General features: G+C 43.8%; 1 long non-coding RNA gene across 2 annotated transcripts; it reads left to right on the top strand.

Moving 5' to 3' along the window:
- The first annotated feature begins 1 nt into the window (after position 1).
- LOC309619673 lies at positions 2-20,998 on the top strand. 2 transcript variants are annotated; one of them, XR_014239143.1, is made up of 3 exons: positions 2-802; positions 2,233-4,224; positions 7,530-20,998. It is a non-coding gene; the product is annotated as an uncharacterized lncRNA (long non-coding RNA). The 2 variants fall into 2 exon arrangements; XR_014239144.1 differs by lacking the exon at positions 2-802 and having other exon boundaries at positions 1,733-2,316; positions 2,743-4,224.
- The last annotated feature ends 568 nt before the right edge of the window (positions 20,999-21,566 follow it).

The raw sequence follows: 21,566 nt of genomic DNA, 5'->3' as shown, positions 1-21,566 counted from the left end.
ATTTTTTTTTTTTAAAGAAATTCACGTTCTTTTATTTATTTATTTATTTATTTATTTATTTATGACTGTGTTGAGTCTTCGTTTCTGTGCGAGGGCTTTCTCTAGTTGCGGCAAGTGGGGACCACTCTTCATCGCGGTGCGCGGGCCTCTCACCATCGCGGCCTCTCTTGTTGCGGAGCACAGGCTCCAGACGCGCAGGCTCAGTAGTTGTGGCTCACGGGCCCAGTTGCTCCGTGGCATGTGGGATCTTCCCAGACCAGGGCTCGAACCCGTGTCCCCTGCATTGGCAGGCAGATTCTCAACCACTGCGCCACCAGGGAAGCCCCGGCATTTTTAAAAATGTAATATTTATGGTTTATTTTCATGAATATAAAAGTAATAAGTTCATGTTAGAACTGAAAAAATTCAGGGAAGCACAAAGAAAGAAGATCACTAGTAACCCCACTATACATTTTCATCTACAATTTCTGGTGTTTCCCTTCCTCGCCCCCCCTTCTCTTTCTGTATTTAAATAAATGAGATTACAGTCCAATTTCTGAGTTGCTTTTTTGGAATCTGAATATATTGAGAACACTTCCCCAAGTTATTTGATATTATTCTATGGTACCAGTTTATTGATTGCATAGTATTACATTATAAGAATGGAATAATTTATTAAACTATGACTCTTTTTTGTACATTTAGGTTGTTTCCAAATTTTCATAACAGAAAACAATGTCGTCATAGGAAGATCTTTTGATGTATCTACAATAGTGCATTTCTGAATCTTAAGCATCAGTCTGGGCTTGCATAGGAGGTGATGGTAAGCCATTTCAACAAGAAATGGAAGCTATAATGCATTATTGTTAGCAAATCTTCACACCTTGCAAGTGAAGTTAACATTGGTTGATATGGATTTAGATACGTATTTCTTTTTTTTAATTATTTTTTGATTTTTGGCGCATTGGGTCTTTGTTGCTGTGTGCGGGCTTTCTGTAGTTGTGGCGAGCGGGGGCTACTCTTCGTTGCGGTGTGCGGGCTTCTCATTGCGGTGGCTTCTCTTGTTGCGGATCATGGGCTATAGGTGTGCGGGCTTCAGTAGCTGTGGCACATGGGCTCAGTAGTTGTGGCCAACGGGCTCTAGAGCGCAGGCTTAGTAATTGTGGCACACGGGCTTAGTTGCTCCGCAGCATGTGGGATCTTCCTGGACCAGGAATAGAACCCGTGTCCCCTGCATTGGCAGGCAGAGTCTTAACCAGTGTGCCACCAGGGAAGTCCCATATACATATTTCTTAGTTCCCGAGATCTTGTATCTAAAGACTTCTTGTGTTACCACTTACAAGGTTTATGAAAGATGTTTAAGATGTGATGTATTTCTGTTATCTGATTAATTAACTTCTGCTTTTATCTTTATGAATTCCATACTTTGGTGCTCCTCAGTTTTATTCTGCATCACCTCTTTTAAATTCCTTTGAGTATTTTCTTCATCTGTTTTCATTTATTGTTTAATAATGAATGTATTTGAGTATAAGAAGTTAGAGTTCTCTAAGTTCAGTTCACCATATGAACAACATAACATTTGATAAAGAGTATCTGCATTGTCACTATTTTAATATAAAAACGTAACTGAAATTTTAAACTTTTTACCTAAGAGTTTTTCAGGGCAATTAAAAATTACATATGTACTTACATACACAAACATCATATATGTATGTATATATATATATATATATATATATATATATATATATATATATATATATATAGTCTTTTCTTTCTAATTTCTATTTCTATTGTTTGGGATTAGAAACTGTCATAAGAACACTTAACATGAGTTCTACCTCCTTAATATATTTCAAAGTGCACAATAGCATATTGTTAACAAGGGGCACTATGTTACACCACAGATCTCTAGAACTCATTCCTCTTGTATGACTAACTTCTTACCTGTTGAACAACAACTCACCATTTCCCCCTACCTCCCTCCCGAAGAAGCCACATGTGTAAGAGGGCAGGGCCTCTAGGAAGTTGGATCCCCGAATGACTGTGTGGAGCAGACCCGGCCCCACCTCCTCATCACTATCTTCCGACTCAATTTAGACTACTGTGTGAGGAAAGAAAAAACTTCCATTACGTTAACTGAAATGTTAGGGTTTATTTGCTTCAGCAGTTAATATCCTTGAACCAATATACACTTTCCTCCTTCTACACCCTTGCTTCTCAATTATTTCTAGATATATTTTCTGGATATAGTTGCTGGATCTGGATAGACATAGAGTGACACAGAGCAGAGGATGAGGACGGCGAGCCATGGAAAAGTGTGTGGGAATTCTGCAGGTAGGATGATGGTGCTTAGATGACCTCTCAAATCACCACTCCTAGGGTAGGGACACAAAGTCCTGTTTTCTAGTTTGAACAGCCCGTGAAGGTTTTGAGCAATGCAGTAGGCACAGTTGTGATGTATCTTCTTTAAGTATCAAAAAATACATAAATATATACACACACACACACATATATAAAACTCTTGGAGTAATAAGAAAATAATGGCCTCCATTTACTGAGCACTTACTATGTGCCAGGTACTTTAGAGGGCTTCTGCTTCATGAAGTGAATACTGAGGATGCAATGTGGCCAGGAATGCCTTGGTACATTTTATCAATGTGACTTTATCTTCACTGTTGGTAATGGGAACTCTTCCCTCATTCCATGTGTGTTTTCTGCCAGTCCTTGGTTTTTGGTGATTCAAGAGTTTTAATTTTTTAGTGTTGAAACAAGACATCTCTTGAAGTATGTGGCCCACTCCAGAGATGTGCTCCTTCCCCAGGACCCTCCTCTTTGGACTCCAGGGTCCATCAGCCGGGGAAGAACTGGATGGTTCAAATAAGATGGATCAAATATCAAACGACAATATCAACCTCTGAGGGTAAGACAACAATCAATAATTTAGGAATATCTTTTCAGCAAGTGAAATGTTGTTTAGATTATCTTTATCATCTGATATTTAAATAACAGCAATAGTAATACATTACTTATGAGTAATGTTGGACAGATTACAAATAGCTTTATTGTAAATTATCTCATTGGTCAAAAGTCATTCACTGTATATTCAGCAAAAATACAAGGAAAAGCAAATTAAAGTGTACTGGCCTAGAAAAAAGTCAAAGAAAAAATTTAGATTCCTATAACAAAAGAAACCAATACTAATAGATGTATTTTGCATTTAGTCCACCTAAAAGTTACCCCTGAAAAAATATAATTTCTGTTGTATTTTTAGGTTTAATTACATTTTTAGATGCAGTAGTGGGAAGTGCTCAAAGAGTTTCTTATGTATTCTCTCCGCTTCTACTCCTTCCCCTTCAACCCAGCCTCTATACTGCAATCAGAGTGGTCTGTTTAAAATGTAAATAAGACCAGGTCAATCCCCTGCTTAAAACCTCTCAGTGGCTTTCCTTTGACCTGAAGTAAAATCCAAATCTTTTTTATCTGAATGATCAGGATGCTGGCTCCTCTCCAACTTCTTGTCATTCCACACTTTCCTCTGCTCCCAATAAGTTTTTTCAGCCACACCAGGCCTTCCTTCAGTTGCTCAAACACACGGAATTATTTCTGACCTCATAACCCTTTGCCCAGGCTGATCCCTCAACACTGAAGCCCTTCTCTGCCGACTTGAAATGACCAAACCCATCTCATGTTAACATCACCTCTCGATGTTAGGCTTTCTGTGAGCTCCTGTAGGTAAATTAGGTGCCCACTGCCAGATTTTCAGTTACAGTGACATATCTTACACATCTTACACAGCACCGTGCCACATGGGAAGCATTACCTGGTCAGTAGACTATACTGTCCCACTAGACCAGGATGTGTGGGCAGTGACAGTATCTGTCTCGCCAGTGCCATGGCCACAGCATCGAGCACAGTGCAGGCCCACAGTAGGTGCTCAATAATATACATTTTTCAATTGTGGTAAAATACACCTAACGTAACCCTTACCATCTTCACCACTTTTCAGTGTACAGTCGAGTGGCATTAAGTACATTCACATTATTGTATTATCATCACCACCATCCATCCACAGAACTCTTTTCATCTTGCAGATGTGCTCAATAATGTTTATACAAAGAAGAGATTAAAGGTCCTTGGTCCCGTTTGTAAAGTGAAGAATCCTTTGCCATGGAAAATAATCTGTCTCCCAATTTAACCATTAGAGAAGTTCAGACTTCAAAATATTTGATTTTTATAAATAAGGTAAGTGATGGACACAAAAGAGCTCTAGAAATACTTGAAGACATGGGCTTGGGAAAATGAAGTATTGAATATTACCGATAGATCTAAGTGAAAAGGCTGAAAAAAAGTGAATAAGAAAGGAGGTAAATAACACAGAAATAGGATGTACATTTAAACTATCTTTAGCCTCTGGATACAGTAAGATCTTTTACAGATGCATGCTCGTGTAGATGGTGAATTTCCTTCTAACGTGGGCTCTCAGAGGAGTGTGTGGCCATTTGATTACATAAAAAAGTAATTGGAAGACAAGAAACCACCCAAGAGATGGCTTGTATCTGGGAGGAATCATTTAGGTTTGATTCCTATGAGGTACTTCCAAAGCTACGCGACTTAAAACTCACTAATTGACTTGGAACTCTTGTTGTCAGACAAAATCCTGGGGTGTGTGTGTGTGTGTGTGTGTGTGTGTGTGTGTGTGTGTGTGTGTTCAGAGTATTCTGCTAGGAGTTTTGGGGCTTATGGAGGAGGAAGACATATATCTATCCTAAAAAGAAGATTTTCAATGTAATTAAAAAAAAGAGTCAAAGCAAATTAGAGGCTGTAGAGCAGATATGTACAGATAATTATATACTTATGGGATGTACATAATCACTAATTAAAATAAGAGCTGAGGGAGACTGAAGTAATGTTGTCTAACCACAGGCAGGTCTAATGGAAGACGTTGTCTCCCAAAACACAGTGATTTAATGTCTATATAAACACTTTTCTGAACTAAGACAATTAGCATGAATGTAACTCAAATCTACATAAGTTACAAGTGAATCCTTCAGAACTAACATTAAGCTCTGTAAATGCCATTATAAATCATTATATCTGAAATACTTCCTAACAAAGAATTCTTACAAGAGACCTTTAGGAAGGTGACCAGGTATTCAGCCAGGTCAGTTTTTTAGCCTTTGAAGGATTTACAATTCCTTAAATCAAAACCTAACCATAAATGGAAATTAAAGACAAGCTACTCTCAACCCAAAAGAAGCACTAAAATTAAATGAACCGACTATACATCTCTAGGAGGTGTGTTCTCAGGGTGAGCATTTCTCATGACAAGGTACCTTCAGAAGGCAGCGCTGTCCTGAAGTGCTGAGCTCGGCAGAACTTGTCTGTTCCCATCAGCACAGCATCATTTGGCTGCTGCTCTGCGTATTGATGTTGTGTAAACACGCTTATGTAAGGAAAGGAGAAATAAACACACAACCGATGCAGCTCTGGCTGTTAGTGCCCTTCAGAGTATGCATGTTTTGGATTGTGCTTTATATACAACACAAAATCCTACTTCAATAAATTTGTGCAATAAGTTGCAAGCTCTTTGGAGAGCAGCATCAAAATACACAATATGGATATGCATTTATTTCATCTTCTTTAACTGGATCGTCACTTCCTATTACAGGGATCCATCTGTGTTCCAACTAGACGCTAATGGTGTATGCTAATGGGACACCTGGTTGATTTTTTTTTTTTCCTCTAAAACAAAATTATCTGTGTTTGTATGAAAGCCGTGACTTCTCTTTATTAGCATCACAGTTGGAGTTGATTGTCCTAAGTAGCCCCCTTCTCTAGTCTCTTCTCCCCAGAAATGTCCAGACACATCCTGGTTGCTATTACGAACCTTGGCTCCAGGTTTGAATCTAGGCTGTACCTCTTATTAGCTGTGCAACTTTGAATAAGTTACTTAATGCAGTTTTCTCATTGGTAAAATGTGGATAATAGTGCCTATCTCAAAAAGCTGTTAAGCAAATGAAAGGAGATAATGCACAAGTGTGTGGCACATAGTAGCTAATAAATGGCAGCTACTATGACAATGGACCGCCCAATTGCATTTGATGATGTGCAAGCAAGGCTGTGTGGTCCACTTAGGGGAGCACTCTGAAGGTGCCTGTCACAAACACGAGCAGCGGCAGCCACCCAACCACAGTGCTGCCTTCAGGAGGTCAAAGGCCTCCTGTCGTGGTCCGAGCACAGGTTGGAAAAGAATTTCCCGACACAAGGCACAAAGTAAGGAAGATAGAGTTTATTAAAGAGAAGGGTCACTGCAAGAACAGCGGGCCAACTTCCTGGTAGCCAGGGAAAGTCGACAGTGAGCATGGGTTGCTTGCCTGTTTTCATAGCCAGGGAACCTGTAAGTCATCTGCTGACCGGGCAGAGTACGTATACTTTCAGCGTGCTGAGCGGGAGAAAAACACGGCAAATGTCTTTCCTTATGTGGGATGGGAAAGGGACGGGGCCTGCTGCTTGGGAGGGGCTCTGGGACGTTGCAGTGGTCACACTGTGACAGAGTCATAGGAGTCCTGTAACTCTTTGTTCTGGCAATATTGGCCCTTTGAGTTTATCTTGTTCTTTGTCCTTGGAGCACACCACATTCCCCCCTCTCTTTATTTACAGCACCAATTCTTTGGCCCTATTGCATACGCTGCTCATGTCTACCTACCTGCCTAGCTCCTTCTCAGGCATTCAGGAACCCTTTTTGTAAGGAGAAGGGGTGACAATCTCTCTGGCTGCTTCCTGCTGGGCAGGGGTGTTGTAGGGGCCCTGGGTCCCAATGCCCATTCTCTGTCAGGGTATATTTACGGAGGGGATGAGAGCCCACAGAATGATAAGGCGGCTTGTTCCAATGTAGTCCATGTGCCAACTGGCTGGTACCCTTGTTGTAGCACCATCTGGAATTAAATCTTTTGAACCTGTCGGGAGATGAACTTAGATAATGTGTTAATAATGCAGGGGTCAAACAACAAAACAAAGGCTATCAGGATTAATGGTCCCAACAAGGGCAATAGCCATGTCCATATCTGGATCCCCATAGAGGAGATGAGGCTGGAAAGCCAGCTGGGGCCCTGTCCTGCTCTCTCTTTTAAATCTTCTATTAATTTGATGTTTTTCTTTAGAATCTGAAGGTCTTCTTCAATGTGGCCGGAGGTATTAATATAGAAGCAGCCTGTCTCATTTAGTAGGGCACAGACACCGCCCGCTTCAGCTGTTATAACACTAAGGGCCCTCCTATTTTGTAAAACCACCTTGGCCAGAGAGCCTAGGGCTGACTGCTGTTCCTCGGTGGCTGCTACCGCAGCCTTCCAAGGTTCCAAGTTTCCAACCTTCCAGATTCTAAGGTTCCTGGACCATGATGGTGAGATGGAGAACGCTCCTCTCTAAGGGGTACGCCTGCAAACCAGAAGAGCCCTCTAAAGATGCTATGTATTATTTTGGGGCGATCAAGAATTGGGTTATCATAAGCATGTCCCCCTTAATCAGTGGTTTGTTTTTGTCTCTCCCAGACAGGTCTTAAGGCCTCCTCGAGGAAGGACGCAAGGTTGGGAATGCCTCCTGAGGAAGCTAAATCCTTTGTAGTCATAATGGTAGCCTCTGGGACTGCAGCAATAATTGTGCAGGAGCCCCTCCAAAGTGTGGGAAGATCCAGATAGACCCCGTTACCACATAGAGATGAAAATCCAGTGCCCCTCAAGGATACCCCTGCTTTGGGTGCCCAGAGCCAAGCCCTGACCTTTTGGGAGTTTTCCTCTGGAAATAGACTGGGGTCCCGTGGCCTAGGATTATACTGGGAAGGCCGAACTCCGAGGAAGTAATCATCTATACATAAAGGGGAGAATCCAGGCTCTGACTGATTATGAGTGTGATGGGGGGATTGGCATAACAAGTTTCTGAATATAGCTGAATTATGTTATATTCTGGAGGAGAATCTTGCCGGGAGGTTAAACTAAGTAAGTGTCCCGTGCTCACACCGATGCCCATGTATTTAGTTCCCGGGGCCGAGCTGTTTATGGGGATATGGTCTTCGTTAATATATTTCTTAGTCGCATCTTTCCTTGAATTTCCCCAACACAAAGTGAAATTACCTTCATGTACATTATATTTATTTTCCTCTGACCAGGATTCCGCTCCAGGCTAGTCTGATTAAAATTGAGGGTGTAGTTACAAAGAGAGTCATTAAGCCAGCCCCAAATGGGTCCCCAACCATCCGGGTTTTGGAGACAGAGCTGTGCCTCGTCTTGCCCAAGCTTGGGCTAATGCCCATATCCTGTTTTTCTCTTCATGAGTACAAGTGGTCAGGACTACATGAATGTCTCGCCAGGTCAGGTCAAAGGCTATAGTGAGGGCCTGAAATTCCTTAATAAAAGTCGTGGGATCCGGACTGAAGGAACCTAACTTGTTTTGAATTTGGGAAATGTCAGACACGGGAAAGGGAACATGAACTGTAATAGTGCCCGTGTCTCCATTTGCTACTTCCTGGCGTTGGGCATTCCTCAATCTTGTGTGGGGAGGGGAGATGGGGCTTTCGCCCTGATAAGGGGGTGGCTGATGGGGAGCTGTGGGTTGAGGTGGAGATGGGGCTGAAGCAAAGGGGGTTGATGTGGTGGGGGACAGGAAAGGTTGAGTAGAGGGTCGTCTAGGAGATCTGATGGAGAGGGAGACAGAGGGGGTCAGGGGGATAAGGCAGCAACAGAAAGACACATGCGGCATGAGTCCCTCAGATCCGGATCCTGACTAAGGGCCATAAAGGTCTGGACATAAGGAACCTCTGAGTCCTTTCCTTGTTTCCGGCAAAAGAGATCAAGTTGGAAGATCGTGTTATAATTTAGTGTGCCATTAAGAGGCCATTGTTCTTGGTCCCCCAGTTTATACTGGGGCCAAGCCGTGTTACAAAAGAAAATGAGCCTCTTCTTTTTGAGATTTTCAGGGTCAAATTTTTTCCACTTCCTGAGGATACAGCAGAGGGGTGAGTCTGAGGGAGGCTCCCGAGACGTACCAGAACCCATTCTTAGCCTGTATGCCGTAGAATGGGCATACTGAGAGTCACCGGCTGACAGAGAGGCGTCCCCTTTGTCCCGGTGACTTCTCCGTGCGACTAAGGCACAAAATGGGCCGACTGTCCCAACAATCGCATCCGACCGTGAGAGGTGACCCCTGAGCGTGCGACTGAGGCACCAACCATATGACTGAGGTACCATGCGACTCGGGCAGGGAAAGAAAGAAAAGAGAGATTGATTCCCGGGACCCACCGGGTGACTCACCGCTTGGCGATGCCCTGAAACGTGAAACGCACTCCTGGGATGGCTCAGAGGCAACGCCTAGGCTCCTGTAAGTCAATCCGGACCGAGAAAAAGGTGAAAGCGACAGAGAAGACAGGCTGAGGAATCAGCCTCGTAGTCCTGCCGGGAAGGCGGCGGCCAAGGGGAGGGGGCTCAGTGTTCTGCTTGAACCAGTGTGTGCCTCATGGTGCACGGAAGTTGTCTTGCTGGGGGCAGATGCTCTAACAGCCTGGTCCATTCCGTGACCGCCTTATCCTTTCACGGGAGTCTTCAAGCGGCAGGCGCCCTGATGGCTTTTAAATGCCTGACCCGTGCCCGCACGATACTAATCGGCCTAGTCCTCAGTCAGAAGGAAGACAGAGGGACCCTCACCCGTTCTGGGCGGCAGTTACTGGGGCGAAGTGAGCCGTGGAGCCTTCGGAACACACCGGGGTGTGGCCCTGGCCAGAGTCCTCTGTTGCTTCCCCGGCAGCTTGCCTGTTCACAGAGGGTCCCAAGAAATGAGGAGAGGAGGTCGGGGGAGGAGATCCCCCCAGGAGCTATCCCTGTACGGGCCACCAAAATGTCGTGGTCCGAGCGCCGGTTGGAAAAGAATTTCCAGACACAAGGCAGAATGTAAGGAAGATAGAGTTTGTTAAAGAGAAGGGTCGCTGCAAGAACAGCGGGCCAACTTCCTGGTAGCCAGGGAAAGTCGACAGTGAGCATGGGTTGCTTGCCTGTTTTTATAGCCAGGGAACCTGTAAGTCATCTGCTGACCGGGCAGAGTATGTATACTTTCAGCGTGCTGAGCGGGAGAAAAACACGGCAAATGTCTCTCCTTATGTGGGATGGGAAAGGGACAGGGCATGCTGCCTGGGGGGGCTCTGGGACGTTGCAGTGGTCACACTGTGACAGAGTCATAGGAGTCCTGTAACTCTTTGTTCTGGCAGTATTGGCCCTTTGAGTTCACCTGTTCTTTGTCCTTGGAGCACACCACACCTCTCTGCTACTTGCCAGGATTACATTAGTGTGTAACATCATCTTTTTTATTTATTGAGGTATGTTGATTTATAATATTATATTAGTTTCAGGTATACAACTTAGTGATTTGGTATTTTTATAGATTATACTCTGTTTAAAGTTATTATAAAATATTGGCTATATTCCCTGTGCTGTACATTACCTCCTTGTATCTTACTTCTTTTATACCTAATAGTTTGTACCTCTTGCCCCTCCCCCATCCCTCTCCCCTCTCAAACCACTGATTTGTTCTCTGTATCTGTGAGTCTGTTTCTGTTTTGTTATATTCATTCATTTGTTTTATTTTTTAGATTCCACATATAAGTGTCTTTCTCTGTCTAACTTATTTTGCTGAGGTCCAGGTCCATCCATGTGGTTGCAAATGGCAAAATTTCACTCTTTTTTGTGTCTGAGTAATAGGCCATTGTATACACATACCACATCTTCTTCATCCATTCATCTGTGGATGGACACTTAGGTTGCTTCCATATCTTGGCTATCGTAAATAATGCTGCTATGAACATTGGGATGCATGTGTCTTTTCGAATTAGTGTTTTCATCTTCTTCAGATAAATACCCAGAAATGGAATTGCTGGATCATATAGTAGTTCTATTTTTAATTTTTTAATTTTTCTTTATGCAGCCTGCACTGGCCTTGACTGCCTTGGCCCCTGACACTAGGGGAGGAAATCATCCCTGGGTAGAAAGCATAGAGGGTCCCTGTGCCCCTGATTGGCATGTGCAATGGGTCAGAACTAACTTGATGATAATACCTCCCCTCTTTCCCCTTCTTTCTCACTCATACCTTTCTCCTAGAGCCCTCATGTCTGCTGTCCTGCAGGACCCCTGGGAGCTTAGCTCTTATATTTGATCAGGTAAACAATGGGTGTTAATCACACTCCTAACCCACACATAAATAAATTGGTGGGAGGCCTTGTTTCTTGTATTTGTCTCGTTTGCTTCCTGGGAAACAATGGCTCTCTCCTTTATCCAGCACTAACTAATTTCCGGAGTCACTGCTGTCATGATAATCTGTGCTGTCCACGACACTGTATGGCTGGCCAACCACTTATACTTTTACTGCCAGTCTCTCACAAGGACAGGCTATGATAAAAAGAAAATATCCAGGGAGATCACTTTTTCTAGCTGTCCAGTTATTGGTGAAAAATACTTGCTGTCTGTGCTTTCTAAAATCACACACAGCCTTATTTTATTTAAACATACAGATTTTTATTTTAACAAAGATTCTATTTCAGTGGATAAAACATAGTTTAATCGACTCCTGTTCATCCCATTGGAGAGGGAGGGATTCCTGCCCAAGGGTTACTGGGATAGCCAAACATGACACCGACGCTGGACAGGTGAGCTCCACAGCCCAGGAGAGGATACTGCATGCCACGTAGGGCCACCCAGGAACAAAGTGAACCTGTAGTATTAAGAGACTGAGGTGACATCTGGTTCCTTTGGAGGATGTGATTGGCTTGTTTGAATAATTCTACTAGCTGGCAGGGAACTGAAACTCACTACTGCAGGTTAAGTAGGATCTGCCTTTGGCTTCCTTGATTTGGAGGCTTATTTGGCTGGGACTTCATCCATGGGAGCAGAGTGGGGAGGGGAACTTCCTATTAGGATATTCAGGGCCCTCCCAATCTCACCACATATCAAGGCAACAGAGAATATCGGGCCTTAATTTTAGATCTGACACCAGACGTGAACCTCGTGAACCTCTCATTCTCTTGGTGTATAAAACCAGAGCAGGTGAAAAGACTTTTTCCCCTACAAACTACCCAAGGCTAGGACAAGGCAATACTGTGAGAAAGAAGCAATTATACGGTATCTTCAGGCAATAAGACATTTTATTTCCTTTCCTGAAATATGTATACCGTTCTACTCCTACCACCTAGTTTCCAGTCATTGATTAAGAGGGGAGGGAGATAAGTTTATCTGTTTCCCAATTTAGATCCCCTCTCAAAACAACAGAATGATTCGTAATTTTCTTATGTACTCTGTAGCCACTGCTTCACAACCTCTCTCCCACCCATTGTTGGAAAACGATTTTCTTTTCTTACATATTTCATGGCACACTAATTTATGTTTATATTATTAATATCTATATTTTGGACAACATTATAAAGCCTTGGAAAGTCAGTGCATGCTCTGTACTTTGCAAAGGTAATTATCAGAAGGATAAGAATAAAGGAGTGGCCTCCACCTGCTCGCCTCTGCCACCTTGGATTTGACGTCATTAACACCGCTGCCCCTTTGTCAGGCACTGCGGGTGTTGTGATTGGGAGAGAGAGTGTGCTTCCATGAACACAGGACGTGCAGGAGGCATATTGGATTCCTTTGCCTTCAGCATAACAGAGGAGGTAGCCCCAAACACCATGGGAAGGCTCCTGATGCTGACCTGGGGGTGATCCCCTTCTCCCTGGAGCTCCGTGGCCTCTGGGCTTGGCCTCAAACACAGGTAAGTCCCTTATGTTCCTCAGCTGGGTTGGCCTGGGTTCAACTGTAAGCCTCCATTGATGGTCTTGGGGGCTAAAGAAGGTTTTTCCAGTGAGCAGAGACATCTCTTGCAACTGAAGGGGACACAGCTGAAGGTGAAAAGAGTGGACAGTGTCTAGTTTCCGGTGGCGCTGTTGTGTGTCTTGACTGTGGATGGCTATCTTTACAAACTTCAAGGGAAGCTGCCTGGTTAGCTCCAAGGTCTTTGTAGGCCCCGGCCTCTTTCCCTGGTGTCTCGCCACACCTGGCGCGCCGCTTACAGCTGGTTGGGCCAGGAGCATAGCATCAGGTAATGAGAGGCTGGGGCTGGTGGATCCCCGTCACCATTTGCACTTGGCGTGTCCGTGGATCACTTCTCTTTGCTGGTCTGGTTAAAGTCGCTCTGAAAGATCGCTGCGAACTTGAGTTACCACACGCTCCCTTGTGCAGGTAGTAAGCACGCTCACTGCACGCTGCTTTCCCCTGGCTAAGAAGGTAACGCAGACGCGCGGATGCGCAGCTCACGGCCATCATTTATCAAGACAGCTCTGCATGCCTCCGCATCTCGCGGGCCTCCTGTGTTCCGCAGGCCTGGCCGGCAGGGGGCTGAGCCGCAGTCTGCGCAGGCCCCACTTCTGCTCCAGAGCCCCCGGGTAGGGGGCGCTCAGAAGGGAAGGGGGCGCAGATTACCCTCCCTTCGGCCCTTTGCAGCCAGCTGGGGACGAGCCTGGGGTCTGGATCCAGACTGCGCCCATCCGAGGGCACCGAGCCAGATGTGGTGGCGCACTCGGGAGGGGCCTCGCGTAGCCTCGCGGACAGGCCCGGTCACCTTCGCATCCCTTGACCTGAGCCGAGATGCTCAGCTTCTCGCCTTCTTCTGAGCCTCCGCCTGAACCACCCTGTGGGGCCACCTTTAAGCCTCTGCTGCCGTTGTCACCTGGAGCCGCCACACCGCCCTTTACCTTTTGTCCCCACTCCTCCGGGTAGGGACACAGCCCTCCGCCCCCAAACCCCGCCACTGCGCTGACACCCTGGGTGGAAGCGCGGTGCGCTTGTGTCGACTCCGCCTCCATAGGGAACGGCCCACCCCTCTGGGGGCAGACCCAAGGGGGGTTTCTTAATTACAAAATGAAAAATTTCACCTGTGGGCCCAAACTGCTTGGTTTTACACTGGAAAAGTATGAAAAGGCAGGGGTCTGTTTGTTCAGAAATGACAGCCTCTCTGAGCTGGAAGGGACTTCAGAAATTATGTGTCACAACCCCCTCATCGTACACAGAATTGGAGAAACTTTGACCATGGGTGTACAGAATCCAGGTGGTTTACTCTCTGGGTAAAAGGGGTTTTGGCCTTACGGCACACAACAGTGTCTTTTAACTCACACCGTCTCGGCCGTTGCAAACTTTTCTTATGTGTTGAAGTGGCTCTATTTTTTTTCCCCCAGATAAACACAAAACAACTTTGATTTATCATATAAACAATTCCAAGACATTCTTGAAGCAAGTTGTTTATGTAAACAGATATAGATGAAAGCTTCATAAACTCAGCTCTTGCTGGCTGCATTTGAGTTATTTAGTTATATTTGGAGCCAGATAACTTGGCCACATCAAATTTAAGGGAAACAAAAATGAGCTGTTTTGTTACTCAAAGTACCCCTTCTGGTCAGAAAGATTTGATCCAAATCTAGAGAAGCCTGCCTATGGGACAGGCCTTAATTTTTTTAGACCAGAGTTGATGTAATAGGGGACAATGATATCTTGATAACTGGATTAATAAATCTTCTAAGGCCAAAGGCACTTGTAGAAAAATTACCCTGGTAATAAATGTGCATGTGGGAAGCTTTGGTTCCCTCCACGCTGGATGAGAAGTATTGTCACCTTAGACATGAGTCAGATTTCAGGTCCTGAATTTTCACAGACAAAACCAGAGTCAGGATCAGGTTAAATTAGTGGCCAGAATTCTGGGGGTTCATATGAGTTAATCAGCTAGCACTGGGAAGGGTCATCAAAACTGACACTTGTATACTGAAACATGTTCCTATACTTCACATTTTACTTAGAGCTCTGGTCAAGGCATTTCTGATTACAAGGCATTTTATTCAAATTTATCACGTGTTTTTGATTTGGTTTCCTAAGGGAGTTGATGTGATTAACTAAGTAGAGACATAAGAATATGAGATCTATCCTACTGGGTTAGATCCCTGGACCATTCAGCCCAGTATTCTCTTATCGACAGAAATACCAAAGGATGGATCATAGGAAAGCATTGTCTTCCCTGACTAAATTAAATTTCGGTAGAGTCTGACTTCCTTTAGTAGTATTTTAATGTACCAATTCTTAAACTTGTTCAAAACCCTTTAATAATGCATTTTGTTTATTTTTGTGATAACTAGTATTCCATGCTGGATGAAAGAGTTCTTCGTGTTGTTTATTTATCTCACTTAAGTTTGAAAGAATGTCGCTTCATCTAGCTATGTCACAGCTGGAAAAGAAATGGAAAAGAGATCCTTCTCTCTGGAGCAAGGCCCTAAACCAGCCTGGCCTACAGCATGCACTGGACGCTGAATAAAGATGACCTATAATGCGTATCAGTCTGTGTTCCATATCTTCCTCCTCCGCTTCTTTCTCTTAACTTTCTCAACGACTAACCTGGTTGCTTATTCTACCATTATGTCCTTATTTTGACTCTCTGATCTATACATGTTCACCTCCTGGTTATGAACTCTTCCATCATCTCTCCTTTTTTTGACACTGACCTTGTAGACTGTCTTGGGACACAGATCATCTGACCTAACCTAGTCACTGGTGTTTTCCTACCTAACATGCATGATTTCCTCCACCAGTTCCAACCCCCTCCCCATACAATCAACATACTTCAGTCTTTCAGATGAAATTCTACAAATATTCACTTTGTCCAAGTCACTCATTATTTTATGAATTGCAAACTTGAATCCTTATGATTTATCTAATAACTCAGATTCTAAAAATGTCACAAAGGAGCTGAAAATGAGCCAAGCAAAGGTACACTGCATGCCTTTATCCTCTAAACCAGGTGACAGCCCAGTCAAGCTGTACAATCCTGGGAATGTACAAATGAAACAAAACCACGTGGGTGGGGGATAGGAGCAGGGGCTCCTCTGTATTCGATGGGTGTGGGGCGTTGACTGGGGATTTACCAGTTTACCAGATTCCCAGCACATACATGAACTTTCAAGGAGTAAATTCACTTGGTGTTCCTTTTCAATTAAGGTGATATTACAACTTCTCTTTCTCAAATTTAATTATTATTTTGTCCAGTCCTTTCCTAGGAAATCATGTTATAGGTCCATTCCGCATCATTAAATCCATAGACTTCACTCTCCCCTGTAGCTGTGGCACAAATAGCCAAAGCCATCACAAGCAGAAGCTGAGCATCAAAGCACACATGTGTGTAAGCTCTGTGTACCGTCTGTATGGAGCACCAGAGTCCCTTCCTTATTCTTTCATTCAATAGTTTTTTTTATTGAGGACCTATTACGTGTTCTAGACACTGAAAATCCAACAGAGAATAAAGCAGTTTATTATATAAAGTTTTCCCTGTACAATTTGTATTTTTGGGGGAGACAATAAACAAGAAAAAGAAAACATGCAGTATATTAGGGATAAATGCTAAAGGTAAAAAACAGGAAAAAGAGATAGGGAGACCAGGCAAGACATCACAGGTGCCATTTGCTCAAAAGTCTAAAGGAAGCGAGAAAGGCAGCCTGGAGGATCTCAAGCAGAAGAGCATCCCTGGCCAGGAGAACAGAAAGGACCAAGGTCCTGCAAGGCCGTTGTGTCGAGAGAAGTGTGAGAAAAGAGAGCGCAAAAGAGCTGGAGGGTAGGATAGACAAAGTACTGACTTCTGGGCCATGGTTGGGACTCTGGATTTTCTTCTGAGTTAAAATGAGAAATAGATGCTGTGTTTTGAGGAGCATAGTGTTTATGTTTTAAGGAGATTACTCTGGCTGCTGTGCCGATAACAGAATGAAAGGGCGTCATGACAAAAGCAGAGGCCAGTGGCAGCAATCTAGGTGAGAGATGCTGCTAGTGGCTGGGACCAGGGTGGTGGCAGGAGGGGAGTGAGTTGGAGTCAGAGTCTGGATACACTCTGAAGGTAGAACCAAAAGGATTTTCTGGCCCACCATATGTAAAGTGTGAGAGAAAGAGAGGAGTTGAGGATGACTCCAAGATTTTTTTGACCCATGTAGGCATCCTACTGGGTCTTCTCAGATGTTCCAAGACTTTCTGATTTTCCCAGGAGTTTAGTAAGCATTTCTAAATAATAATAGTAATAATAATGCTAGATCTTATCCAAACGAATAGTGCTTTATAATTTTCAAATTATTAAAGCTTTATTTGCTGTTAGGCTGTTTATTTCTTTGTTTTCTTGATTTATTTACACATGTGCACATATATATATTTGCTGCTTATAATTTTTCTCTATATCTGTTTCCACTTGCAAAATTTTTTCTCTTACCTAAAGAATACCAAGACCATTGTGTTATTTTAGGAGAGATGCTGATAGCTTGAGCCAGGGTGATGGTGGGGCTGGCAGGGGTTTGGGAGCAGAGGAAACAGTGAGAAGGGGTCAGAGTCTGTATATATTCTGAAAGCAGAACTAAAAGGATTCTCTGGCAGGCCCGATGGGACATATGAGAGAAAGGAGAAATGAAGAATATAAATTGTCCTAGTGTGTTAATGGTAAATGTCTTTTTATCCCCGATGAGAATGAAGAATATTAGGTGATATCATTACTTTGTGTGTGACTCATTCAACAACGATTATCTAGTGCCCTCAGTGCTAGAGACACCTCAGTGAACAAGATGGGCAGAAATCCCAGTTCTCAAGGAGCTTACATTTTAGAGGACAGAGACACTTATATATATATATATGATGTCAGGTGACAGTAAGTGCTAAGGTGAGGGGTTGGGGGACAAGAAAGGAGGATAGACAATCCAGGAGAGTTTATATGTAGTTAATTCTTAGAACTTGTTAAATAATGTATGGGATTTTTTTCCTATGTCTGTTTCTATTTAACAGCTTGATACTGGGAACTGCATTCATTTTATCAATTTGACTACCAATAAAATAGAATATGGGTTACATAGTATTTCTAGGTTATTCAGAGTATTAGAAAAGAATTAAGAATGGTGCCCTTGAGCACTTCGACAGTGTTCCCCAAGGGGATAACAGAATACTTTAATACTGGGTAGTATACTTGGTCAGACAGTAGTCATTGCAGGCAACTGGGTTTAGACATCTACTTACCGTCACCTCTATTTAACCTACTCAGTTTGTCCTCATTAGGGCTCTTCACTTAGAACACCATTATAGCAATCATATACTGTATTTTTAGCATCTTATATAAATTTCCCCACAAATGCCCGTTATATAACCAGCTCCCCTCCCCCCCCCCAGGCTTTCCTCCAGCCTCTCACAGATTTATATAAGGGGCGAGGAGGGGTGTATGGGGGGATTCCTGTCCAGTGACTGCAGATGTTCATGTCCCAGAGATGGTTCTCCCTCCTCCTCCGGACAGGGCTGGGCGCGCACCAAACAAGTGTGCTTCTCATCCCTCTTCTCAGCCTTCACCTTCTGCTCTTATATTTTCATCAGGTGTCACATTGCTGTGCTCCTGTGTCTGGGAGGCTCTCTGCCTCCTCTCACTGTGTTCAAACCAACCCCTAGGACTCAGCTCCAGAGGCAGAAGGCACCTGAAAGAGAGTTCCAGTTCTAGCATTTTTCACATGGCAAACGAGGCTCAGCAAGGCCAGGGGATTTCCTCCCGGATATAGAGGCATAGATGCGGTCAAGACCAGGTCTCTGGATTCCCTTTCTAGTATGACTTCTATTAAAGCAGCAGCTTCTCAGGTCTAAGAGTCCCCGTGTATGTAAAACGAGGGGTATGCAAGGTGGCTCTAAAGTCCCTTCCATCTGTGCGTTACGTACTGATACGCTATTGGGTATGTACTGATTGTTTCATTTTAGAATTCACTGTTCTCAGTGCATTGACTAGAATGTTACCAACTGAAATGAATCAGGAAGAGGACATAATTTTGCTTGGCTCTTTAAAGCTTAAATTCAGTTTCTGTTTTTTTAATGGTAAGAATGTGAGGAAACAAATGGTAAATTCACCCACAGTAAAAAAAAAAAAAAAAAGAAAGAAAGAAAGAAAAAGGGGTTCAAATACACATCTTCAGCTGACTTGTGCACAGGAAAAGCACTATGTTACGTGATTCTTAAATAGTTTATCTAACTATATCAGGAAAAGTCTCCTTCTGTTGCAGTGGGGCGGGGGAGGGCAGGGATACGCAGGGAATGATGGTGATAAGCATTTTCCAAATTAGGAAATAGATATGCTTTTCTTCTTACTCTCTTACATAACTGATCTATTTTAGAAGACAACACAAAAAAAACTGAAATGAAATACAAATCTCATGATTTTACTACTTTGTTAGCAAAGACACAAGTAACGCTGGAAGGGAAGGAGAGGAGAGTTTCACCCCATCCTATTCCTCTTGGCCCAGAGGACTCTTTTGGTTTTTTTTTTTCCACAGGATTCCCTCTCCTCCATGGCAGCCTGCTGGGTGAGTCAGAGACCAAAGTCCAAATTTTAGAAAATGAATGAAGAAAGATACTAATTTTTCTCTCCTCTGAATTTAAAAAGCAGTCGCATCAAAGTACATATCCTCTTTTGGTGGCATAGCATGACAGACAAGTGACCGGTCTTAGAGCCAGTGATCGTTTTGCCCCAGACTTCCTGATTCAGAGGGAAATTGTGCTGCACACAAAGGCCACAGAGGCAGTACAACCTCTTACATAAATAAGTTACATAAATGAGAACCAGTTACGTAAATGTATAAACGAGCAAACAGGAATTATAATCATTCACAAATGCCAAGGAGAACACGGCAAGATTCCTCCTACAGTCCCATTTTTCCCCCCTCACATTATCATAATTGTACTATTTTATTTCACACCAGAATCAGATGTGGCTATTTGTCACATTTATTGGGGGAAGAAATTCCAAAGGACAAATGATGCTTCATATTATTTTCTGAACCATATATTTTACTTTTGGGGGAAATTCCCTAATAAAACCTGATTTGAACTATACTTGATAAGAAACATAAGCGTGTTTATCAACTTATACTTTTTCTGTGTAATCATGAACACATGTATTCATTACTATTGTACATTTTGCAAGCGGCTCTTAAGGATAGGAATACATCACAAAAGTAAATGTCCATGGGCATAAGGATATTTGTTTTACTACTTGTGGTTTCAAGTTTCAGATGAGTATGTGGGCATCTGACTAATGTCATTCTTCTGTTTATTGAGGGAAGGCAGTAATTCAGGGGTCTAGAATTAGATTCAAGGTTGTACTTGTGAATCAATCCCAATACACCACACTTCAGATGATTAGGAGCTGCTCCTTGGGTCTCAGCTGGCAATCTGTTTCAGGTTCAATGTGGATGTTGTCTTGGGGGCAGTGTATCTACGTCTCTGAAGTCGTGAGATTTGCTAATTGTGTAGTAGAAACACATGTAACTCAAAGCAGTTTTGAGCCTAACTGCCTGTTCTCTGTAAAGAGGGATGTTGATTAAACGTTAGCCAGTTTCAGACATAGCATGCTCAGGTTAAGAGTCCTTTTAGCTCCATTTTGAAAATCTCATGTGAAATATTTTTATCTAAGATCTAATAATAGTGGAATGTGAGTAAAGTGATCTTAAAACGTTTGTATATTATTAGCTGTGTGATTTTGGGCAAATAACTTTCCCTCTCTGGGCCATTGTTTCTAACTATTTGAAAAAGGACAGCATTAACAATCTAGTACCTTATAATCAAATCTATAAATATTTTCAACGGAGAGCTTTAAACCTGCTGCCACCAAGTTTAAAGGAAATATAACCCATTATACAAAAACCAGATCATTTTCCTTCTCTTCTGTGGGCAAAACTGCAGACCTTGCTTGGGTTGCAGTGATATGACTTTCCTGTGAAAAACATTCACCTGGTGTTTTCTCTTTAAAAATGCCAAATATAGGCCTTAGCCAGCTGTTGGGCAGTAAATGAGATGTGGAGAGGAACCTGTGGGCCTCCTCCCTCGCGATGGGGGGGCGGGGTTAAACCAGAAAAGCATTAGTAATTTGGCACCACGGAAAATTGTCTTACACTGTGGAGGGAGTCGCGTCAGGTAGGTGAGTGGAGTTATTTTGTTCCTAAAGTTGACCTACTCTAGACTTGGGGAGTCACAAAGTCATCAGACTGACTTTGCGCGTTCCTAAGCCCTCTGCCTCTATGTGTCCGTCTGTAACTTGGGCATAAACTAGAGAAAACGCAGATGAGCACCTACACTACACCGGGAGGCTCCCAGGGGCCAGGAAGAGGGGGCGGGTCCCCACTCAGGTGGGCGTTTATGTCAGGGAAGGGTGGGCAATTTGGGCCTCAGTCCCGCGAAGCCGGCCGCCCGGCAGGAGAGCACCCACGAAGCAGGGATTAGGGGAGAGTCCGCGGCAGGTGCGGGGTCGTCCGGCGGAGAAACCAGTGGGGCGAGGAAGGTCTGGGCTCCTTCGGGCTTTGTTCGGTTACAAGCCAGGCCCTTATTCCGGAGAAGCCAATTAGATCCCCGCTGGGGGATCATCTGACCTCGCGTCTCCCGCCAGGAGGGGCTTCGGGAGGGGCTGGGCAGGCGGTAGGCTCCTCGGGGACCCGGTCGCGGGGCGGGGGTTGGGGGGTGGGGGGAGAGTGCGGGGGAGTCCCG

The sequence above is a fragment of the Balaenoptera borealis genome (genome assembly GCF_965194805.1).
Source record: "Balaenoptera borealis genome assembly, chromosome: 21".
NCBI classification, from domain to species: Eukaryota; Metazoa; Chordata; class Mammalia; order Artiodactyla; family Balaenopteridae; genus Balaenoptera; species Balaenoptera borealis.
The sequence above is the reverse complement of the archived record's forward strand: the minus strand, read 5'-3'. Positions and strand labels throughout refer to the sequence as shown.